The 24,829-nt window shown below is 38.5% G+C and overlaps 1 long non-coding RNA gene across 1 annotated transcript; it reads left to right on the plus strand.

Annotated features, from left to right (window-relative positions):
* Nucleotides 1-1,613: 1,613 nt before the first annotated feature.
* On the plus strand, nt 1,614-24,679 carry LOC109144245. The gene is made up of 3 exons (XR_002044870.3): nt 1,614-1,696; nt 2,270-2,345; nt 24,439-24,679. It is a non-coding gene; the product is annotated as an uncharacterized LOC109144245 (long non-coding RNA).
* The last annotated feature ends 150 nt before the right edge of the window (nt 24,680-24,829 follow it).

Here is a 24,829-nt window from a genome sequence, read left to right on the forward strand (position 1 = left end):
AGGTTCTGCTAGAATACTGATGAGGACAAAATGAATATTACTTTCTGGCTCATTTCTTGATATTAAAATATTCCCCACAAAGCAAAATACATTTTTAAATGATCCCTGAAAGAATAAGCTATTTCCCAGGTATCCGTAAACAAATGTGGTCGTGCCCTTTCAAGCTGCTGATTTCTGAAGCAGATCTCCAGCACCTTTATCACTACGGACCTGGCTGCAGTTTCCTTCTTATGCCTTCAGACACAGTCTTCTTTTTTTATTTTTTTGAGTTGGAAACCAATCAATCAATCTTTGACACAACAAATCGTTCACTTGCATTGTTTCTGCTCTAGTGGAAGCAAACCATTAAAATCAGATTTTTTTTTTTTTTATATGTGAGGTAGCTTTACAGCTTTGGTTTCCAGCAAATAATACCACTGCTGAGAGTCACATCGCCCCCTTTTCCTTCCATTGGCAACAGCTTCCCCTTATTACTTTTATCCACTAATGTTTTCTGAGTCACTTTGATTTGCTGACAAGTATGGCCCCTCCCCTAATGAAAAGATGTGCAATCCATTTTCACTACAGCCCTCTTGTTTCTAACAATGACAAAATACCTACTTTATGTCATGTTCTACTGCATGGCTAACAAGAACACAACATTTGAGCTGTGCATCTGTATTCTTAAAGCCTCAAATTAGCACCATTTTTAATATAACAATAATCCTATTAGCATAAATTCTCTGCTGTTGAATGATAACACACTCAAGTTAATTTAAATGGTTGAAATTATAGACTTTTATAGATCATTAAGACTATTAAAGAGACCATTCTTGATACCAAATTACATACATATCAGAGTCACCCTTACTATGGTTTGAATACAGACCCAAATAATCTGAAGTGAATTGTTTCTAGTTTGCTCGGTTCTACTCCTTTGCAGTTTTGTAGTCTCCAGATTATTATATCTGTTGCAACCACAAATATTATACACATGGCATCTGATATTAAAGAACTGTATAAACATTTTTGGTTTAGTAAAATCTGTTGTAGGCATTCACAGAAAGCTTTGGCAATTACAGTCTGATAATACAGTTTGAAGGTGTAATAACCAATTTTGAAAAAAAGTTATGCTGATGAACATCACTGAAACTGATACTTAAGTTAATAACTCAAATACTCTTAGTTAAATGTTTATATCCTTTAAATGAAACATGCTAAGTGCTTTTCTTTCCTGGAGTCTACAAAGTAAAAAGCACAAACATTAACTTTTTGGGGGAATTACAAAATTTTAGAGTATCTGTCTTAAAGCATCAGTGTTTCTACATTTGTTCTACTTATTTTTCTCTTCATAAACCATATACATATATTTTATCTTTTGAAATTTGTAGTTTCTCCAATCCCTACACCCCTGAGAAAAGTCCTGCGGGGCCTTACAACCCTGTGGTGCTTTGTCCCTCCTCCTCCTCCCTACGCAGGGCCACCATCACTGCTGGGAAGGTCCCCCCTCCCTCACTCGCTTGGTACCCACCTCCATCCCGTAGCTTCCCTCTCCTCAAGGTGCTTCCTCAGCTGAGTGGGGAAAAATGGGAAATCCTCCTCACGCCTTCAGTGATTCCTCACTCTCTTTGAGACCAGGAGTTTGTAAGGAGAAGGCTGAAGTAAAGCCACTACCCAGGGCACGCCTGCTCTGCTCCCTCACCACAGAGCCGCTCAGGTAAGGACGTTCTCTCAAGCTTTTCCCAAAGCACGGCCTAAGAAGGGACCATAGCCCCGAAGAGAAGAGTGAATACATGGCAGCCGACACAAAGAGGCAGCCTCGGGAAGCGGGAGCTCTCCCCCTTGTTCCAGGGCACCATCCCTGCCCTCAGGAGTGCGGAGGGGAGGCCGGCGCCACCTGGCCCCTCAGCCCAGAGCTCATGCCCCGCCTGAGGCGGCCGCTGCAGGGATGGCTTTTCCTTCCCTGCTCAGCAGCTTTCCCAGGGAGCAGCTGCGAGCCCCAGAGGAAATTCCTCCTTTCAGGTACTTCCTTCGGGCTCCCCGACACGGAGTCCCAGCGACTCCTCACACCTTCCCCGTGCCGGGCAGGCCTCCGGAGGGTGCTCAGGGAGGCACAAACCAGCTCCCGTTAGCGGCCCCTTCTTGTCAGGGTCCCATTTTACCATTTAATCTTTTGAGAAACAAGCCCTGCAACGGGTCTGGGGCGACCTTGCCTCTCCCCGGTTGTATCAACTCTGTCTGACAAGGTGACTTCGGGTAGGTGTGCAGCTCCTTCTCCTCTATCCCACAGGGGCTGGCGTTCCTGCTTGCCCAGCTGGAGCTTTTTCAATGACTGTGGAAAGAGCAGCTTTGAGGAAATGTCCCAGGTACAATTCTTCTGGTTTTGTTACTGTATATATACATGGTGTTTTACTGTCCTGGCAAGCCGGTTGTTTTTTTAGATGTATAAATGTGTAACTCTCAGTAGGTAGATTGCATAAGGTGATGTATAGAAAGTTCTAGGTGTAGGCAGCAACATTTTAGATGCAGTAGAATGAAAATTAGTGCAGCTAGTAGAAGGGAATAAAGATACTTGGGGTTGGTTGGTTGGGGTTTTTTGTTTGGTTTGGGGTTTTTTTGCACCGCAGTAACTTCTGCCCTATTTAGTTTGGTCAGTGGTTCTGGCAACAAAAACCTCCTCAATAGTTAAATATCTCGGCTTTTTCCCTTTTTTTTTTTTTACATTGTGCAAAATTTCTGCGCTGACAAAATCGTAAATGTTGACACTATGTAAGAATAGAATGGACTTTGCTTCACCTACTCTCTTTAATTTCGCAGAAATAAATGGGGGCTATGGAAATGCTATAAGTAAGCAGGTATCTTGATTAATTGCTGAAAAGATACAAACCTTGAAGAAGAACATTCTTCACAGTAAATAGATTTTCCTTCTTCAGTACTAGTAATTTATTTCTTTGTCCAGCACACTTTCAGGCAAAAAAACCTGTCTTCCTTCTCTTCCATTGGCAGGTGCTTACCTTGTCCTTGCAATGTGATTTATTATTGCCATGTTGCTGATCCGCACTCCTTATCTTCTGTACTTTTGGGTTTTGGGGGTCTTTAGGGGTTTTTTTAAGTGGAATCTTGTATTTTAAAAAGGCATAAAATTTTTTCTTCTGACAATTATTAGATTGCTACTTTTGCCCAGAGAAGAATTGAATGAGTGCAAAAGAGAGGGTTGTGAATCTGGTTTTTGCTTAGGTGAGCAGTTGTAGTAGTGGAGAATGCTACTGGCTCTCAAAGCTTGAAAATCTAGCTATGAATGTTCTGGATTTGCTGAACTTAAAATACCTAATTCATGTGACAAACCCACATTAAATTTTCCCATGGTGATTCAAGTCATTTGGATAAAAAAGTATACCTGCTGTGCTTTAGATTACAGACGAGGAGCTCTTCACTTTGAAAAGTTTTGAATTCAAGACCTACTACTCAAAGACTGTGATCAGTGTCTCAAAATATGAAACCAACCTGTTCCAGAAAATTCCATTAAAAAAATTAGTAATTCAAAGTTGTAGAAGTTATTTTAATCTATAAAGTTCAGACAATTCTAACATCAAGAACTTGTGAATAGTTAAAGAAAAAAAGAATTTATTTTTGTATTATTGTTGTACTAATATTTTAGTATTATTTGACAGTGCTCACCAAATAGCCCTGGAAGAACTCATTTGTATGAAATTCTGAAATGGTGTTTTGAAGAGACCAACTGAAATGTTTAGGCTTTCCTAACTGTCAGATTTCATGTCTGGTAGTCAAATGTATAAATGAGTAATACAGCACTTGGAACTGAAATTTGTAAAGAAAAATATGAGCATTCTCTGTAACACACAAACAAGGAATGAGGTAAGTGTTCCAATGCAAAGTACTTGTGCACAATGAGCCCACTGGAACCCACCTGTGAGCTAAGGGAAGTGTCAGGGGGTTTTACTTACTTGTAAACTGCTTATTTTTAATCTTAAACAATGTTAATAGAGCAACTGGCTTTAGGAATTAGTCATGGAAGTTAAGTATGACCTGAAAAGAAAGTAATGACATTTTGTGCAGAATGTGGACTTTGTCCTAAATAAATGACTGTTGTCCTTGCTGAGACCCTGAAGACCTTTACTTCATAGAGATATTATGTTCCCCTACACTCCTCTGACATCTTGTTAGTCAAGATGTTTATCTATATTAGAGTGGCTGACAATATAGGTTGTGTAAATAGCACAAATAATGAGTAACAAGGATAGAAAAGAGGAAAATGAAGCTCTAAACAAGGCAGTAATGGCTGTAGAACCATTATGTAGAACACAGCAAATTAATACAATTTTTTTAATTACTGCGATTTTCTTTCAAATCCATCCACAGCACTCATTCCATATTGTTCTTTCTCCAAGACAGCATGCTTATCTCATTTCTCTTAATTCCATTGTTCTTATCTATATTTCTGTGATGGGCACGTTTCTACAGCCAACTTTGAGACACAAAGAATAGATGGAGGTAGAAAGTGAACTTTAGACAGAATGAAAGCGCTGAAGTTTAAGAGTAGCTACGAAGTTTTATGTGCAACTCAAAGCTCTGCTTCTGTGCATGTGTAGAGCTGTGCTTGGCATTAAGGACCATTTGCTGCTTATCTCACTCCTAAGCCTGATAAATATCTCTAAAATAGCCATTTTTCTTCCTGAATCCAACATACATGATCAATAAGTGTTGAAAAGCACATTGAAGTTGTGCCAGCAGGAGTGGTTGGTGCACAAACCCCAGAAGCATTCTTATTCAAAGAAGAAGGCATCTTATATTAAATTTGTGTAGAGGGCAAAAAGAGTAGACCTCCACTATCAGATGAATTTTCATGTTTGGTGACTCAGATTGCTCTAAGGAAGTCCTAGTTTCAAAATTAAAACAAACAAACAAAAATCCCTGAAACTAACCAACCAAATGAAACCAAAGAGTCAGACCCCAAGAGCCACACAGACACCAAATATTTAAATCTTAAGAGAATGTTTGACTTATGTAAGATTGCACCAAGTGTAGGGAGGGGAAAGAAATAAAATAAACCTGCTACAGGTGTTTCTATGGATGACATTTCTTCCATCCCTTTGACTGGTAGAGCTGGAGATACTATTCTAAAACACTGCACAGATATTTAAGAAATGGCTAGGAGTAATGTTTGCAGACAAAATTAGGAAATAAGGTGGGAGGGAGGATATCAGCTTCAGAAAAGCTTTAAGCCCTCTAGAAGTGGTAGGTTCTCACTATCAAAATACCAGGAAAAGTTTAACAAAACTATCATAATCAAAGTTTTTGTTACTTTTTTGCAGATGTTTGAGTGTTATTTTCTTTGAGTTAGCTCTGCATTTCTCCTTCTGTCTCCTTGTAGTTGATGCATAACAATTTTTAATTTTAAAATATTACATCCCCTCAGTCTGTAAATAGCAGTTTGGCACCTGCGGCTTTTCCAGGACTAATTATGGAGTTTTATTTCCTGATGCTTTAATTAATCTTGTGTGAGCTGTAAATGTCAGTACACAGTTTTACAACATCTTTGCTGTTGGGAAGTCAAATAGTTGAAGGATTTTCTAACAGGATAACTTCCTCTTCCCTTTCAATTTACCGGGTCTAAATTTATGGCAAAATGCATCTGTCTGAAATGACTGCAGTGGTTTTAGTTCTTCATTTCTAAGCACTGTTTCTTTGCATGGTGTCACTGTTTTATTTGTATTCCAAGTTGAGATACAAGTGATACATGTTTGTTCAGACGCTATATCCTCTTACCTTCAGTTACAATGCCTTCAGGCTGGACTTTTCCTTTCTGATGTTGATGTAACCTAAATTTTTTTCTACTCCAGAAATAAAAATAGTGCTTCTGCCCTGTCACAGTTGGAACAGTTGTTAACCAGAGAACTGCACAGGAAGCAATTTCCCAAACCTGTGTCTCCTCTAGCTATGTAATATCAGAATGATGAGAACCTAATGGCTAACAATGAGCTGCCAGTTCTTAATGAAAACTATGCAGCAGTCTCAGTGATAGCCCTTCCCAGCCCTTTTGTCAAAGACTTTTGGCCCCTTGTATTCTAGATAAAGCTTTCAAAATACACCTAGTGTGCTTTTGAACTCTTCTTCATGTGCACAATCCATGAAGCATTAAATTTTCTGAGAATTGTTATAGCAGAAGTGTCTCTATATGAACTATTGGCAATCAATGAGCTGTTAAGCAGTTTGCTAAGCATTATACAAAATGCTAAGTCGTATGTATTGTCTTTCCAAAACCAACCTAACAAAAAACCTGGAATTATGAACATATTTGCTTTGAATGATTTCAGCTTTCTATAAGGGAATAAACCTACACCAAAAAAAAAAAAAGTTTTTATATCTCTATGTATATCTGTTTGGCTGACTGGAAATGTATTAAATGTGGTACCTTTCCCTTCAGATGGACTTTGAGATTTATGTACCAGTTTTAGGAGCCTCTTTTTTATTTAAAATAAAATCCGGAGCTTCCACAGTGTGGGCAGGAAATGTCCATTTTCCTTTGAACACTTGTGCATAGGAAGGAAAATGAGTTGTCTCAAGGATATTACTTGGTAATAAATATCCTGATTCAAGAACTTTGCCAAATGAAGAACCAGTGTGGTGTAGTAAAATGGAGATCAAATTAATCCTTGAGAATTATTTTCTTTCAGACTAAAGGGGGTTACTGATACCATTTTGGATTCCAGCCAGGGTATTTCCATTCATCTAGCAGGTTGTCTACTTGTTTTACCTTTCTAAGTTGCAAAAAATAAGGGAGGGAATAAAGCAGCATCTTCAAAAGGTTTTGTATTGTGAGAAGTTTGCAGGAGAAACGTATTATTTTCAGCAAGCCCCTCAAAGATCTCTACATTCAGAGTCTGTACATCTACAACACCTCCTAAGAAGCAGTGGATGCAACTCAAAGCCAGTTTTGGTCAGGAAAAGCCCTCCCATTAACTCTGAAATTTGCTGGTAGACCCATTATGTATATAACATATGTCAGATTTCATGCTAGTGGCAGTACCTGAAGTGATATATCAAGGTATCAGTAGGTTATCCTAATGTGTGTAGTACAAGTTTTACCTGTATAACAAAATCAAATATTCTCAATTCAGATTGGTTTGTTGGCAACAGAAGGCAAGGATCTGATTTCTTTAGGTTAGAGACAGGCTAATGCCAGCCTTCACTAACCAGTCCTTTCTTGCCATGTGTTACCACCCTCTGTCAGTAGCACAGTTTAAGAGGAAGCAGAATGTGGTAACATGTAAAACTTCCCAAATCCCTCCATGTGGGAGATGTATCTGTAAGGACCTGGCTAAGAGAAATCTGCATTGCTGTTGGAAATGGTTCTTCTGTGCATAATCACTACTGGATTTTTTCCTAGTTAACTTTCAAAGTTTATAGTACTCTGTCATCCCAGCTATTCTTTACTGGTTTAGAACTGAAGGCTGATTTGCATTTGGGGATTGGGTTTGTTGGCTTGGGGTTTTCCTCCTTGCCATTGCCTCAAAAACAGTTCTGTTTGGTTGCTTTATGCAGTTTGCAGAACCTTTTGATGAAACCTAAAGTAAGAGTAGAGCAATGTAAGCTCAAAGATTTTGCTTTCAAGTCCTGGGCCGCAAATAACTTGTGGCCACATGTGGAAGCAGTTTGCCAGGAGCAGCTGCATATCCAAATGAAGATGCCAGCAGCACTTTTCTGGTTATGTAAACAGTGATCTGACAATAGGTCCCCGGGTTACTGGACTTCAGATGTTGGTATCAAAACATCTTTGCAAACCAAGTATCGCAATATCCATGTTTAGCAGATCTGAGTTTATTTAACAGTTTGTTCAACTCCTCTGGTAAAATATTCTACCAAAACACTTGTTTCATGCTTTTGTGTGTTCAAGGGGATTTTTGGAGAACATTGCCATATAAAAAAAAATATATTCACATCAAATATTTCACTAGCAATAGGGACCCATGGGAATAAGATCAAAGATTACTTTTTGATGTCTTGAGACAGAAGCTAGACAGGGGTTTATGGTTCCTGTCATCAATAGGAAAAACATGACAGGAACTAAACATGAAAAGCTGTTGTCTGGTCTGACTGTTTTGAAATGGAACGTACCAGGACCTCTCAGTGAGCTGTATTGTAAAAGCATAGGGGCCATTGAGCTTTTTCCACGTGTGTGAAGTTAAAAGTAGTATTATTTTGCATTTTATTTCTCTCAGTGAGTCCTACAATATGCACTTGCATTGATACATTCAGAATGCCCAACATATATTTAAATAAAATGGATTTACATCAGTGTATCTGAGAATTGCTGAGAAAGATGCTCACTTGCTGTTTTTAAAAAATAGCATGTCTGCAAATAACTTCAGTTTTGAAATGTTACTTTCTGCTTCAGTTTATCCTTTTTTAAAATTTTGTGATATCCAAGTGTCCGTACATCATTTATTTTCTACCACGTTTTTTTCTATTTAGTGCTGGTTTTATCTCTTTTCTGCTTTTCTCTTAGTTTTTCTTTAGGATTATCTTGAGTGATTGATTTTCATACCAGTCTACTTTTAAAGCAGTGGTTTATAAGACTGTGTTGCCATCCAGAAACATCTTTCTTTTCCCTTCCCTGCTGTGTTTTATCAGCTGTGCTGGCAGAGATGTGTGTGCAGCGAGGCAGAGGATTAAATCAGGCAGCAGCCTGAGGGGACAGCCAAGGTGGCACTTCCACATCGGGATCAGGATGGGTGCTTGCTACGAGAAGGGCAGGGGGCACTGGGCTCCTCTCCTCACTTGGTCTCACCTGGTGGGGAGTGTTGGAGCCTTCCCAGAGTCAATAGTTACACTTTTTTTTTGCTGGACTGTTGCATTAAATTGTGTGGAGAGTTGAGAGTGCTGTAACCTAAAACCAGATAGAAATGAGGAGCAGAAGAGCAGAGTAGAACAGAGCCATTTTGGGGCTCAGAAGCAGTTATGGTCCTTGCTGACTCTTCTACTGGAGCCTCCTGCTTTTGGGTGAAGTGTCAAAAAGTGTCTGAACTGATGCAGGGAGAGCAGAACCACATCTCACATGGACTGACTTTAACAGCTGTAATTAGGAGCCCATTTGGCTCATTAAATTTCCTCATGAGAATCCTAGAGAAATATAATGAGTCCATGAAGAAGTGTTTTATTGAATCTTTTTTTTTTTGGTTTTTCCCTTCTAATGGGGTCACGTAGTACTGTGTCTTCAGTGCCAATACTGGTTCACGTCAATTTACTGACATTATTAACTTCACCATCACCAAGGGTAGTAGCTGACAGATTAAGGGCACTCTGGCAATCTGTACAGACTGAAATGTGTGTCAAAATGCTGCATTCACGCTTTGTATCTTAAGGTTTTAGTTTCATATATATAGGAGTTTTATGACTCTCATCACATTAACTACAAATGCAGATACACAAGCCTTGGGAGCAAATATCAATTTGCTTCACTTTAATAAGCTTAAAAATTCTGTTCAGTATGATGTTGATATCTAAGTACTTGGTCACAATAGAGTAAAAGGGGTGGAAATCTGTTTCTAACTGAGCTTTCTGTGTGTGATTGATGCTGTTGTTGATGTGTATTCATAGATAATTGGCCCTAGATTATGCATAAACTAACACATAGAGCAAAAATGTCAGCTTAACTGGTGTGGAATTTACGTACCCCTGTGCAGGAGAATAACCATGATGGTAATGCAGTTGCACTGTCTAGAGAATGCAGGTGTCAATGAAGTATTTTATTTGATAGTGTTTGTTGCCTCAGGTATTAAAAAATAAGCTGATGTTAAAAATAAAATATGTTTCATGTCACTGCAGCATTAGAGAAGTGCTTTTTCAGATTTTACAGATGATGGCTCAGGTTCTGTTAAATCAGGATGGATTGTGTCAGCCCCTCTCTGTTACATAACAGGATATGAGTGATAAAAACTGACAGAATGCTGTGGATGGAAATAAAATCTAGTTTCCTCAAACCTGGAATAGAAGGAATCCAAATTCTCATGAAGCATTTTGGTACTCTTAAGTACTAAAGAGGTACGGAGAGGGCTCTTACGCAGAAATAACTCTGCTGATGTCTTGGAACTGGTTTTCTGCTTTGTACACCAAGTACTGCTCCATGCAAGTAATTCTGCTTCAGTGGTGCCAATGAGAGTTTTGTTTTGCCTCTTATTTATGTCTTTAAAGCAGTCCTTTCAATAAACATATTTAACTCTTCCTAGTTCAGAATTAAAAACCAAATATTTTGTGCTTAGATTATTCTCCTAGCCTGCTTTTATTTTCTTAAGTATTCTTTCCAAGGTAGTTTTGCACTAGCAGATGCAGCCATAGAAACAACTTAATGGCTCATTTTGCTCTTTGTCCTTTAATATATAATTCCTTTTTTGTTTCTTCATATGTTCAGAATCTACAGCATGTCAAATAATAATTTCCTATTTTTTGTCCAATACAGATTTTTGAAATGTTGATGTTTTAATTTAACATAAACCTCTTAAATCTGAGTGTATTATTCTGTCTTTGTGTTCTCAATTCTAAATCAATCTACTAAGACGGGGTTTTTTGTTATGTTTGGTTTGGTTTGGTTTTTTTTACAGAATCATGCCTGTAGATACTGTAGATATTGCACATACTCTAGAAAAACACAGTATTAAATACAAGAAGATATAAGCTGTACTAAACCTTATTTTTGAACTGGGGTTGGCCTAATGATGGTATGCAGTGGACTAAAAGAATTCCTGATGATACTGGGAATTTCTCATTTGGTGCAGCTGGTTTCTTAATCAGTGCTGGGTCCTTTCATGTGGATGACCTGACCCAGTGTATTCTACAAGCAGCATTGTGCAGTTTGTCCTGTGTTCCAGGATGACATTTTCAGGAGTTTGCCTTAGGAGGGAGGGTATAAACCTGTAATTCCGAGACACCTGCTTTTTCTTGCCTCTGGCTCTTTGAACTTTTAATTGATCCCTCTGATTCTCCTTTATGTGGAATTCTTTTCTGGAGGAAGGACACCAATCTCCTTTCAGGGTTAATTCTATACGTAGTGAAAGAGACAGGCAGAGCAGTTTGGGGCACGGAGCAGCTCCAGTGATGCCCTCATTAGTCTCAGAAGGAAGGCAGGAGTGCAATTGCTGGGAAAAATATTCCGAGTCTAAGTCGTGCTTCAAGATTTGGTCATATGGCAGATAAGGAACACGAGCACATGCGTGTGCAGGGCAGTCATGGCAGCTCTTTTCCTGCCTGTTCCCTGTCCCTGAGTGTTAAACACTTTGGCGCTGGTGACTCCTGTTGTCCACTGTGTCAATAACAGACACAGTGGACACCTTTAGCACAGACACCAGCTCAGTGTGAGCCCAGCACGTCTGTTTGCAGAGCTGGGTAGTGGTGACTGCTGCAAACTGCACACCACAAAAGTGGATTGCTGCAGAAAATGTGCTTTTCCTGTGTTTAAAAGTCATAGCTTGACAGTTGTGATTTAATGTGCAACATGACAGGTGCTACAGTTTGGGTCATTTTCAATCTCTTCCTCACGCGTGGGCAGCTGTGGAGGCTGGAGACACTGCTGGAGCATGTTGGTAATGTGTGCTGCAGTTGCTTTAATCCCTGTTATAATGCTCAAACGGCAGCTTCCAGCTGCTCTTCCATTACATGCTGAACAAGTTTTTGACAATTTTGGTCTTTGAAAGATCAAACCCACATATTTATGGGTTGGAATCGTTACTGTCCTTTTATGGTGGTTGTTTTTAACATTGATATTACCTGTGTCAGGCTCCAGGAATTCTCTGCCACTGCACCAAACCACTAAAGGAGTCTGTGTAAATGAGAATAGCAAGTTGGCTACATAACAAAGATACAGGGTGTGCCCTCTGCATGCACTGCATCACTTGTGCTCTTTCTTTTTGGTACTGTGTGACGTGTGTCCCTTCTCCCCCCCTTTTTTCCATTTTGGACAATTAACCTCTCATTCTGGTCTCCAGTCTTCCCTTGATTTTATCGACCGTATATAAGAAATAACACGAAGAAAAAAAATACTATAATGGGAAGAGGTTTCTGGTTTGGTTTGATATTTTTTTTTTTTTTTTTTTTAAATTTAAGGCTAAAAATAATTTCACTGAGTGAATTATAGCCCTTGTTGATGGAGGTTTTTCTCTGAATTTTGTTTGGTTCACTGTGACAGGTTTTTTCCTTCTGTATTTCCTCAAAATATGCACCTTTTTGCTCACTGTTATGCCCAGTTACTAGCAAAGAATACTTCTATGCTTCCATATTCTGTGGTAATACCTGTTTAGTTATTACTTCTTCTGTAATGATGCAAAACCTGATGTGTTTCCATTCTCTGCATTTCAGCTCTCTTAATTTTTAATAATTTACCAGGCCACACAGAACAATGGATAAATCAATAAGCAACCAAACAGCTCATTCAAGATACTTAATATTTGCATTGTTAACTGATGTTGGTGAAAGCTAGACATTGGTAGAGCCTCTTTTGGCTCTGTATGAAAAAAAAATTAATTAATTGATACTCTTTAGCTCTCTGTCACCAGATACCTTTCATATATGAAAGCTATTAAATATGCCTTTTTTTATTTCCAAAACTTCTTTTTAATTTGCTTATGAATTACGCTGGCCTAGAAATTCCTAGCAGATTTTTCTAGATGCATTTATTGTATACCTGACTGTGTTTCCACTGAAAGCTACAAACATAACTAATGATATTTTCATAGTAACACCACAACATCCATTCTTTGTGGAATTCTCTGAAAATACACATGAAATTAACTATTTTTTTTTACATTAAAATAATCGTATTGTAGGAATGTTACAAGTCAAATTTGAGAAGAAGAATAAAAAAACCTAAATGTAAATGTTTTCTTGCAAAACTCCATAGAACACAAATCTAATGCTTGCCCAAAGAACCTGCATTAATGCATTAAGGGCCTTAACATCCCAATTCAAGAGAAATTAGTGTAATGTAATGGAAAAGTATAGCTGAGATGGACATGACCCCAGATTAGGGCACTTTCATTGAACATTATATTCTGTGGAGTTAGTCTGAGAAATTAATTTTCCAGCTTTAATGGGTTTTATGTTCCAGGTCATAGTGGACTTGAGGGTTTATCGCTGTTGCTAAAGAGCAGAAGACCATTAAGGTTGTTACATGATTTTTGTATCAATGTCATATGTGAAGGCTAGAGGGTTTGCCAGCAAGTTTCCAAAGTTTGTACTGTGGGAACAGGGAACAATAAAGCTTTTGGAAATGTATGTCTTTGAAAATGATTCTGTTTTAATGTATAGGTCAGAGCAACATTTTGACATCAGGAGAAGATGTTACTAAAGGCAGGCTTTGGTTCTAAATGGACTCAAATTCCTTAAGTATCTTGGATCAGGATAATCTTTTCAGGATAATTGCACCTCATCTTTTCTCATGCACAAGAGTATTTAATGTGATCTTCATAAAATATTAGCCACCAAAGTCATAGAGCAGGGATAAAAGTTTACCTCAGATATTGTAAAGAAAGCAATGATTTAAAAAAAAAAAAAAAAAAAAAGTAGAACCTTAATGCCTTACTGATTACCCTAAAATTGTTCCCATTATCAGGGAATGACAAAATCCATGAGTTAATTACCATGTATAAGGGCAAATGGAAACCTCCTCGCTGAGGATAGATTTGTTGTTCTGCAGAGTATATTTTGCTGAAGCAGGAAATGCTGTGATTGCCTCAGCTTAGGAAATAAAGGGGTAAATCTGTCCTGGAGAGGCCAGTTGTGTTTGGGAAAGAGGTCTGACTTCTGCTGACTCACTGTGAGGGAAGAAGAAATTACTGTGCCTTTCTATTTGGTTTTTGATGGAAGCTTCTTTACTTACTTTGTAGCAGTTCCTGAGTATTCTACACTGGGGAAACATAAGCTGTTCTCTGCAGTTTCCAGAAGCCTAAACAGAGTCACAGAGAAGGCAAGGGGATTGAGCACAGCTTTACAGAATTAGTCAGAAAGCTGGGTGTAGTACTTAAACACCCTAAAGTCACATTGTGCAGTTTGCTTTTAAGCAAATTGGTTCTGCAGACCAAAAACCACACACAGATACTACAGCAGAGGCTGTTGTATGGACATGGCAAGAGGTAGAGGCCTGTTTAACCCTGTGCACACATAAATTTGTGTACAGCCATGTATAGATATACACACACCCGTGTGGAGGCCAGCCAGCACAGGAGCATTAACCCGAGGTGGATATTTTGCTTTTGAAATTCAGGCTTTAGAACACAAAACTCCTCAGCAGTAACATTTTCCTCTTTCTGCAGGGTCTGAGACATGGTTTGTGGAAATCAGACATTGACTTGGCTCTCATATTTAAATAAAACCTGGAAATTGGGGAAGGATGTGAAATGTCCAGGTCAAGATGTAGATTAATCAAACTTTCTTGTTTAATTTGAAAGGTTTTTCTTTTGCTATCTCTTGCAAATGTCTGTATGAGAGTGGGGTGCCATTGATCAGCAATGAATCTGAAATAACATATTGGGTCTTCTTTTGACTAGCATGTATGATTTCATAATGCAGGTTAAACTTGGCCTCTTTTCACTTACAACTTAAAATTTTTAGTGTCAAAAAAGTTTGTACTTTATATGGAAACCATAAAACAACTAATATGACTCATAAGATTTGAAAACGATTCTGGCCTGTTTAGGTACTGGAAAAATGAACAGATGCAATACATGCCATCAAACTAATTTTTTGGAAGTAGTGGAAACCCACTTCATTTCTGGGTTAAATTGCCTGGCAGAAGTGCAGTTGCTGCCCAGCTTTCCTTTTATTCCTATAACATTTTATGTTACACAACATTAAAAAGCTCAGTGGAAGAAGTAGTAAACAATCAAAATTTTCATGAGTTAAGCTTTGAGTCCCCCATTTATCTAACTGATATAGCCTGGATATTTACTGATACAGCATTCCATGGTAGACAAATTATCCTTATGTGCTTCTAGGTATCCCCAGCAATCTGTAATAGCAAGCTTTATAGTGACAGCAAGCCAGGAACATAGTGTGTGGCAGGATTATACAGGGAAAGCTATCTGGGTTACAGAAATAAATTCTACTTCCCCAGAATAGCTGATGCTATTTCAGTCTTTAAGTCATTTAATTTAAATAGTTCCTGTCTTGAATTGTTGACAGTCTCCACATTAATGTCTTAGGTTTTTTTCAACCTTGCCATGTAGACTTTTGATGAATATGTATATATATCCCCCTCCCTCTGGTTATGGAGTTAGACACTAAAAACCGTGCAGTAGTCTGTAAAGAAAGCCTTGAAAATTAAGTAATCTGTTATTAGACTAACTTTTGAAGCACATAATATAGATTGGTCCTTTTCCAATGGCCTAGTGCTCTCTTCCTTTATCAAAAGAAAAGGAGAAATGTAAACTTTCCTGGTTAAACTGCAGAGACAGGAAAAGAAAATACAGCTGTGCTAGTGAAGCCATGCCAGTCTCTGGTGGATTTCTCCTTTTTTCCAGTTTCCCATAGTTCTCTGTGCCTGTTTTCCTTCTGCTGGTCCTTGCTGACTCTCATTAATAGTGAATATAGAGAAAGCTATTTTAGAGGGGAACCTGAACAGTCCTTATTGTCTAAAAAAAAAAAAATCATGTTTGAAGCATTTTGTCATTCCAGAATGAGGATTTCACATTTCCCTTCTTCTATCCTAATTGTTACGTTATATATAGTTTTCTAACTATTTTTGTGATTCTCTTTGAAATGTAGAGCAAGGGGGGTCATTTTGGTTTCATGTAACTTTGTTTGGATTTGGGATAGACTGCTGGTCATTCCTAGTAGAAAATTTTGGTGCAGTCAGACAGCAGAGATTTGGGTGGAAATCTTTATGGAATGGAGTGGTGGGCACAAAAATATGCCTAAGCACCAGGTTTGCAACAGTAAATAGCAAAAGTAATGAATTGTACCTTGAGGTCTGAGAAGAGGAGGAACAAAAATCTTTTGAACTGGAGCTGTTTTGTGCAGCTGCCTTCTTAGTTCAAAGACCCCAGAGGAAAAGTGAACCAGGTGCAGGATGTTTTTAGCTGTTCCCTCTTCCTGCTGTCTCCAGGGCGGGCTGTGTGCTCTGGACTGGTGCCACGTGGAGGGCTGGAGGCTGGGGACAGAGGGGAACTGTGCCAGTCCTGTCACTGCTCTCTCTGGTGACTCAGAGAGACTAACAATTAGAAAGGCTTGGTTTGCATCAATATTCAGCTACCTCTCTATGATATCTGAGTCTAGCATAACTTACAAATCTAATTTGTCTCTTAATTTAGTATGAGACATTCAGTCTTTAAATTTGCATGCTGTGAGAATCACTTAAAACTCAGTTCTGCCACAGTCAGTTTACTGTGTGCTCTCTGGTGCAGTATATGTTGCCTGTTCGCCTATCAAAGAATCCAGAGGGCTTTGTGAAATTTGTACAAAGTGTCTGAGGGTAGAACATGCTGAAAGGGTGGTTAGTTTAAGTGTTGCTAGCCCTTCAATTGGGAAAACTCAGAGAAATCTGAAACCACTAGTATAGAAAAGTTATTTAATGTAATAACAACAAAATGTAATTAATATTCACAGTATATTACACTTTCAATTTAAAGAGATCATTAGAACCTTGGTTTGGGCTGCTTAATGGATATAGGCTTTGCATTTTTGAGTTACAAACATTTTTAAGTCATGAAAGAATTAGTAACACCCAATCTTAGCATAACAGCTCCTCTCATAGAATTTAATAATTAATATCAAATCTGTAAGAGGAAGGTTTTTGTGGTTCAAAATAAATTATAGAAGAAATCAACAGAGAAATCTCTCCTGGCAAGCCTTGTGTATTTATTTCTGTCTATAAAAATAGTGCCTGATGAGAAGGGAATCTAAACTTTGCTTCCTTGCATTTAGTCATGTTTTCCTCCATCTTTGAGAAGGTTGACATTTTTAGCTTGTTTCCTCACTACAAACAGAAGGCATCAGATTTGCTTACACAATGATACAGAAAGCACAGTGGATGTTTAAAATGAGACTTCTTGGACACCAAAGGTGGCAAATCTTGTGACAAACTCTGTCTTGATTACCCAAGATTATTCTTGTTTTGAGATTTTCATTCAACCTTCTATCTTTACAAGCTAAATAAATTTTTTTAGCTTGGTTCAGAATTTGTCTGTGAGTATCATATTTTGGGATCACCATGAACAAGTTGGATGTATGTGCAAAGCACCTGTTGCAGTTCACCTAAAAGCACATATACCTTCTCTGTTGGCCTTGTTGGTTTGGGTTGATTTTTCTGCCCCCCACAAAGGTGAGCTTCTTTCTAAATTTTGTTGGTATTGCGAAAAAAAAGAAAAGTAACTGGAAATCATTTCCAGTAAATATTAATAACAATCTTTCCCTCTCCATGTAGTCTTCCTTATCTAAAATGAAAAGGTAAAATGTTGGATTTATTTTCTTCTCTTGTACAACCTTTATTTTAAGAGTGTTGCCTCTGTGAGTGAGCTTTCAACTAAGAAATTTCAGTATTTCTAACATGTCTATTGTCACCAGGATTTTTGTGTGAGTGTGATTTAAAATACGATTCATTTGAAAATTTCAACTGCTTTGTTTGTGCTGATCTAATTGTTGTATCCATGGAAACTGGAGGGCTAATGCCAGACAGCTGCCGAGTTCTCTTCTAAAATGTTATTGAAGTTTGTCAGTACAAAACTTCATAGGCCAGCTCCCAGTCTGCAGGCTTGGATATTGGAGATTTTCTGTGAGATTATGTAAAAGGCATGGTGAATCTTCTAAAGTAATCTTTTGTTTCACATCCCACTGTAGACTGTTATTTAACAAATTAAAAATTTGAGCTGACAGCCTCAAACACATAATGCTGTGACCTTTGGAACAGCCGGGTGGAGCAAGCAGCAGAGAGGAGTGACTGGTGTCTCAGGAGAAGTCAGTGGCAGCCTCTGGGGAAAAAGAATATGGGTAACACTCGGGAAATTGTTCATTATTGACTCAGACACTGAGGGAAACTTTACTATTGGTATAGGAGAGAGCAGCATCCCACAGTTCAAGTGAATGTATTTGAAAATCCTATCCAAAAATAGCCCCACTTGCTGGCATGGTACCAGGGTGCATTTTTAATAAAAGTAGTTTAGTTGTACTGTAGTAAAGCTCGTGTATTTGTTGTAACTTCATGGCAGATTTTTTTTTACCAGAAATAAGTAAAATGTGATATTTTAAAATATTACCATGCATAGTCTGTTGAGTATTTCTGCATTAAAGAGCAGTTCTAGGAAAGTCTGGGTCTAGTTAGTACTTTAATACAGGCATGGCTTTATTCATGAGCAGTCCTAATTGAGTCTGTGTTACCAGGGCTCCTCTAAGGGAAGATCTAAAATAAAGCTCTCTCTACTGCTTTCACCTTTTTCTATCCCAAAACTATGTTGGTTCTTGAGGGCTGAACTTTGTAAGGCTTGTATCAGTTTTTACTTGACTCTTTGTTCAAAACCACTGTAGATTTCAGAGGAAGTTTTGAATACTGAAATGTGTTTTGTATTGAAATTTTTAATTGAAAGTGATTTGTCAGTGAGATTGTACTGGAGTCACCTTTCAGTACAAGATCTGTTTTTCAGCAATCAAAAATTGATTTAAGTTCATCTGGTAGGAAGCTCTGAGTAAATTAATCTTACTGCCTTAATAGATCCCTGACTGAGATGCAAATGAAATGTTTTACATCTTGTCAGTGGAATGAACACAGGAATTGTTTTTCTAAAAGTCCAGTAGAAATTGAAGTTCTGATTCTGTACCTATAAAAGTTCTGTATGAATAGGATACAAATAATTTCCTACACATTAACTGGTTTTTGAACAAGAAATGGAAGAAGACTCAAGTCCTGCAATGACACCTTAGTGGGTTTTTTTGCTTCCCTGTCTTACACTGAACCTATTTTCTGTGGCGGCCTTTGTACCGATGACAAAATCCTCTGCAAAAGCTCTTTTCAGGAGAGGGATGGGGATGGAATTCTGGCTTTGGGTTGAAGCCTACAACAGGGTTTGCAGCACAGGCCAAGTCTCCCTGTGGTTTATCTACAGTGTAACTTGCTTATGAGTGCAGTGAAAAGGGAAAGATTGCTTGCACTATACCAAAGTGGTATTTCTTTCTTCATGGAGATGTCATTCCATCTTCTGCGAGAGCATCAGCAGTCATTATAAAGCATTAATGTTGAAACTACTGGCTCTAGTCTGTAATGCCATGTAACAATCTGGTGCAAAAACACAGCATTAAAAAGCTACAGGTTTGAGGGTGGGCTGCACAAAGGTTTGTGCCAGCTCAGGCAAGAACTACTTTGGTCATGTAAACAGGGGTGCCACTAACACAAAATGCCACAAAGGCATTTAGGCAGTGTCTGTTCCTTTGTAGGAAGCCAAATGTTTTCAGCTTTAAATGATATCAGCTTTAAGTATTTGCACGTAAAAATTATATGTGTAGAACTAAAACTCAGCTTAAAGACATGCAGGAGTGTTTTCTGGTTTTTTGAATTAATTAAATTTAAGTCTTTTATGCTGCTTTTTAGTCTCTTGATACTGACTTCAATCACTTAGTGATTGCTTAGTTGTTTGTTAAGGCATAGCTGATTCTATTCAAAAGCAATGACAACAAAAATCTTAAAATTATTTGAAAGAATGAATCACTACTGCCTGTGCAATAGTAAAGAGACGTAACCAATTCTTTGTTTGTCCTTGTCTTCTATCTTCTCTCTTGCATAACATCTTCCATCTTGAATCCTTGCTTTGCAAGGAACTGCAGAATACTTTCGGAAGCAATAATTTCTCTAACTGAAGCTTGGTTCAGAACAGTGTTCCAGTCTGACAGGTCATTTAGGTACAGAGGAAATAGTAATGTAGCATGATGGACTAGAAGAGATAGCTGACATCCCATAGACAAATACTTGCCTCTGCTTTATGCATTTTTTTGGTGCTTTATGTTAAAATTAATAAACTGCTGCTGTCTTTGAAGGTTTATCCTTTTCTATATGCAAATTGCAGTGTTGCTAGGGCAGTGCCACTGCAATCGGTATGGGAGGGAAGGTGTCAGTTGATCACGAACATCCACTCCAGCTGTCTCTTAACCTCTGTTCTATATATCCCAAAACGTACAATTTTCGTACACTTTCTTTTATTTTTGCATGACAAGTAAAGTGTTCTGAAATGAAAGCATTTAAAGTAAAGCAGAGTCATCTCCAGTACAAGACTTGATAGTGTAATGGGGTAAAGAAATTTTTAGCCAATTGAGGTGATGAGATATTTAATATAAAGGCTTCAAGATACAAATGAGTTCTCATAAGCACACTATTAACCTGATCTAAGGTAATGAATACTCCAGTATTGGGAGGCAGGTGGCATTAAGGTAAAAAAAAAATATCCAGAAGCAGTAGATTCATTTTGTCACTTGAGGCTTGATGCAAAGCTCGTGTGAATCATGGAACTGAAAGAGGCTGACAGGTCTGAATCTGAAAACTTGCATTGTGAAGAAACCTTAATTTGAGAAGGTTGGTGCACTCTGTCTTGGCCAATGTGTCAAAGGACAGGAAGGACATTATGATGTCTGCATGATAAGAGGATTTTGGAAACAAAAGATAAATTAGATCCAAATACTATTAATTGTTTTCATGTTCTCATATCTCACTATAAAAATTTTTTAATACATCTAACAAAAATAAACTTTCAAGGCTAAGATCTCGCAATATATTTGCATTTTTAAAATATATATTAAATTATTCCAATACTTCTTGTTTATATGTGGCATAAAAGATGTTAGCAGACCACATACAGGAGGAGGGACTGTAGCCTCCCCAAGCATGGTAGTTAAGCAGGTGCCTTCCTACTCATCAAGGAGAGGCATGGGAACCTGTCAAGGCTCTGGAGCAAAAGTCTCTTGCATCTTTCCCGTGAAACATCTGTGCTTTGAAGAGAGAGAGCATTTATTGCAGCTAGAAATATACAACATATTTGGCTGGGTGCTGTGAGGGTAGTTACTTGTCATTTGGTTGAGAGAAGAAAAATTTCTAACCATACATCAGGTTCTTTCCAGCAGAGATCAAAAAATCAGACTGCCAACCTCGACTTCCCATTTTGGAGGATTCTTGTGAATACAATAACTTACCATTTCCAGCAGCATACCAGTGATGTGTGTACAGTCTTTTGGGAATATTTTTGATGTTACTGCCTTGGCTGGAGTAAAATCAGGCACAGGAATAAAGCTGGAATGAGGCTGATTAGTGGTAACCTCTGCTGTCTGCATGTACAGGAACAGCTTACAAAATATCCTCTGATCCTGCCCGAAATCTTTTGGCCTTCCAGCCAACAGGAGGCATCAGTGGGGCACAGGGCTTGTCAGTCCAAGGCCTTTAGTGCGGGTCTGGCTGGTAACAGTGGTAGAGCACACACAGGTAAGGATGAGGTGGGACTGTTCATTGATATTTTTACCATCATATCTTCCCCATGTACTCTGAGATGGTAAGGAGGCCAGGAAGCACGTTTTAAAAGTGATTTCCCTGTGCCCAGTGCTTGCAGGGTTTACAGCAGCCACGCTTGGCCATGTGACAAAACACCCTTCTTGAGTTCATTTACATGGCTCTCTAGCCATCTCTTTTTTTCTGATTTTACACTTGGGTCTTCTACATCCTTGGAGAAGGGGAAATCACCAAAAGTAAGGCCAAAGCACAGCAAGTACTTAAATCATTTCACCTGTATTTAAACCTCTTGAGATCCCTACTACTGCAGAGAAAACATCATTGGGAAGGACATTTGTTCACTAAGAAAAGCGTTTTGGATTTAGTTAGCTCAGTCTGGAGACATGCCATGAAACTGTAGGGAGTCATTTTTGCATTCTTACAGTCAGTTTTCTTTTTTCTTGCAATGCTTTTATGTCCTAGCCAGCAATGTTAAACACCTTCCAAGTATATGGGAATCTCTGTTAACATTTTCTTTCTGGTTTGTTTTTATTATTTATCATTGATTATAGAGCGGATGCACAAACACTGCAGGTTAACAGAATGTGGTACAAACTTCTCTAAGCACATGGTTCATGTTTCCTTTAGAAATGTTGCAGCATTATTTATCTTCAGGCAATGCAAGTTCAGCTGTGCCGCAGACCTCACTAAATACACGTAGCCTGTCAATGGAACCCAGAAATCTGTGGGGTTTGCTTGCCCACAACTCAGTCACCTCCTGTGAGGGTCTGAGGTGCAGCCAGGTGACTCCTCCATGAGCAGCACCAGTACTTCCAGCTTTACTAGCACAGCTGACAGCCCTGCTGCAGGGACCACTGACTGAAAGAGGAGCCTTCAATAAGCAAACCAGGAATGTGAGATGTTTGTTTGCAGCTTGAGCAGCAATGTCAAAAAATATACACTTGAATAAATAGTCCCAGTCCCATTCAAGGAGGAATTAGATTATAGGTTTTAGGTTTTGGAACATAACCCAGGGGGACATCTGTACATTATTCTTCTGTGATGGGGTAGAAAGTGGGTTTAGGAGGTGTTATTTCCTTGCAAGTTATTTTTTAGTAAACTGTATTTCTTAGCAGAATAGTGTGATATGCAAGGTTTAGGTCTGTGGTACAGATATAAACCAACATGATGCCCTCTCTTCATACAGGCCCTTGCACCTGAGTGGATTTCCTGAAGTGCCAAGGCACAGAGACCTCTTTCTTTAGTTTCACTAATGTGAAAGTTAAGTAAGAAATGGTTCCTATGCATGATGTCACCCTTTCCCCCCTCTGTCTGGCCTCAACATTTCATCCCTAGAAACCTCAGCTATGGCATTCTGAAAAGGCTGTCTGAGCTTCCTGTCACTTGCCCATAAGAACAAGGCTCAGGTGAGATCAGTCCTTACTGTCTGGTGCTAGCAGGACCACCTGTTCCAAAGAGCATCTCTTGTCTCAGAAGGTTGTTATTTTATGAAATAAGAGTCTTAATTTTTGACCTGATCTGAAAAAAGTAGCAATTATCTTGTATCTATTTAGGTGAAGAGGGGAGTTAATTCCTCTTTCCCCTTCCCTTGTCAGAAACATGCAGTGTTATGGAAGGTTACAGAAAGAACCCTTGCAAGCCTTTAGGATTCATGAAAGACCCACCACATGTAGACTTTTATATTCCTTGTATCTGGTTTTTTCTGCATTTGTTTTTGTTCCAGTTCCTGCTAATGTGCAAAAGGAAAAGCATGTCCTGGTGGAGAAAATACCATTTATAGTTCCTAATGGCAGAGTGCTACATGGGTAAATGAAAAGAATGCAACTTCCTTATTCCAGTCCCACAAAACAAACACAAAGGGGAAATCCTTTAAGTTCTCTCTAGTTAAGATCTGAGCTGAGTTTCCTTCTTACCTTCTCCCCATACTCTCACACACAACCCATGGCTTGAACTGAGTGAAAGGAGCAGAGGTAAGTATGGACAGTGGATAGAACCCTGCACGTTTCCTTTGGGCTCTCAGCATGTTTTCCAACACTGTTGCATTTGTGTTTATAGCACAGCAAAGATTTTCTTGCTCATTTAATTTTCCCTTCCCATGCTGCAAGGCTTAGTTCATTAGCTTAAAAGACGGTCACGCTTCTGGAGAACAGAATATATTTGGCAGGGGGTTTGTGGATAGTAATTATCTAAAAATTCAATCAAGCCATTTTTTTGATTGATTTTTGGGATGAGATATACAGGCTTCAGTGGAATTAATTGCATCCTAGTATTTTTTTAATTAATGTTTTAAGCATCAGATTGCCCCACCGCTCCCACTTCCTTTGGTACATTTTATTTTTTTCCTCTTACCAACTACATAAAAAGTCCCTTCTAGGTATATACTCTGACCGTATGATTTTTTTTATTAACCATGTCTTCCACCTACAGTGATATTAGTATTGTAACACCCATGTAGCTGAAAGGGATTTTTATGGAAGGATAATTTTCAGTCTTAAAAATGCCACTGGCCAAGCAGGTAGACCTTCTTGAAAACTGCAGAAGGTACAGAAACATAAAATAACAGTTATTGTGAATGATGACCCTTTCTTAAGGAACTTATTTTCATGGCATGAACTCAATGTATAAGGCTTAAAGGAAGTATTTTAAATAGCAGAGAAAACAAAAAATAGGAGACCTAAATTACAAAAGCAGAATGGTATTATGACAGTAATCCTAAAGCTACTGTTATCTGACACTGCTTGTTGATGGACCTTGATGAGAAAATGTTGTTCAGAAAAATGCCCCATCAGTGCTGTGATACCATCACATGCCCTGCTCCAGGACTTGAGCTAAAAAAACCCCTGTTCAGATCTGCATGTCTTAGTACATTTTCTGCTGTGGTGGATTAGAAAGTAATGAAGAGGATTTCTCAGAAACTGAATTATTATTAACCTAGTTGTGCATTTTTTTTCTTTATCTGTTCTGTATCACTCACACAGACTGATGTGTAAGATAATAAGACTGAAAATGCATGTGGAGGAAAGCAACAAAGCCAACAGCAAAAATGCCAAGAAAGCCTTGAAATGCCTGTGTCAACTTCTTCCCTCCTGAATTCTCCTGAGGACTAGGGCAGTCTGAAATGTCTGATGCACTGGGAACATGACACCTATTAAGTGGCACAGGAATCCAGTGTGAAGATAATGGTTTTGGTAAAATTGAAAGTGACTGAGTTTGGGGGTGGAGAGGGGGGTGGGGTTATATGTATTTACATGAGGAGTTGACACTGGAGGTTGGTATTTCCCCTTTTTCTAATAGCACAGGAAAAATGTTTTTATAAAGCTGTAATTTAAAAGGCAACACTCTGAGAGCCATTTGTGTCAAGCTCCTCTA

This window comes from Corvus cornix, chromosome 11 (genome assembly GCF_000738735.6).
Source record: "Corvus cornix cornix isolate S_Up_H32 chromosome 11, ASM73873v5, whole genome shotgun sequence".
NCBI classification, from domain to species: Eukaryota; Metazoa; Chordata; class Aves; order Passeriformes; family Corvidae; genus Corvus; species Corvus cornix.